This window comes from Frankliniella occidentalis, unplaced genomic scaffold (genome assembly GCF_000697945.3).
Source record: "Frankliniella occidentalis isolate FOCC.00 unplaced genomic scaffold, Focc_3.1 Scaffold394, whole genome shotgun sequence".
NCBI classification, from domain to species: Eukaryota; Metazoa; Arthropoda; class Insecta; order Thysanoptera; family Thripidae; genus Frankliniella; species Frankliniella occidentalis.
Window position 1 is genome coordinate 112,305 of NW_026267516.1, and position 588 is coordinate 112,892.

Consider the following 588-nt stretch of genomic DNA (forward strand, 5'->3'; position numbering starts at 1 on the left):
GAGCTCCGCGAGGGTAAGTTGTAAAGGACTTCATTTGTATTCATTTTTTTTTTTCCTACGTGCAGGTTCAGGACGGTAAAGAGTGGCGGGTGGTGGAGGGTAAAGGTGGTAAAGGGATCTCCCGTTGCCTCCTTTACCCCGTTCTTGGTTAAATGCTTGTAGGCGTGTGGAAGCTAACAGTCAATGTCGTTTTGACAATTAACTGTCGAAAAACCGTCGATTTCTGAACTGACTTTGATCTCGTAACGGCGCGAAAACCGATGTCGAAGGGATGTCATCAGAAATAATTACTCACTAGGTTGGGGAAGCAACTTCATGCGGGTCGTGGGGTTGGTCCGCGACGTGACTCGCCGTGGCCAACGCGTGAACTCGACAGTATTCTCGAGATATTCGCACATACTCGTAATACTGAACCACTTAGGGTGGGAGAGAGGGAGGTAAGGGGTCCACCACTTCAAAAATAGGTGTACAACGAGTTGACGAGATGCCATGTGTTAGGCACGAATTTGGATCAAACAATTTTTGGAGAGTTTTGTGCTTTCGCACATTTAGAGCGAGTTCCCGCAAATTTGCGCGAGTTCTCGCGAT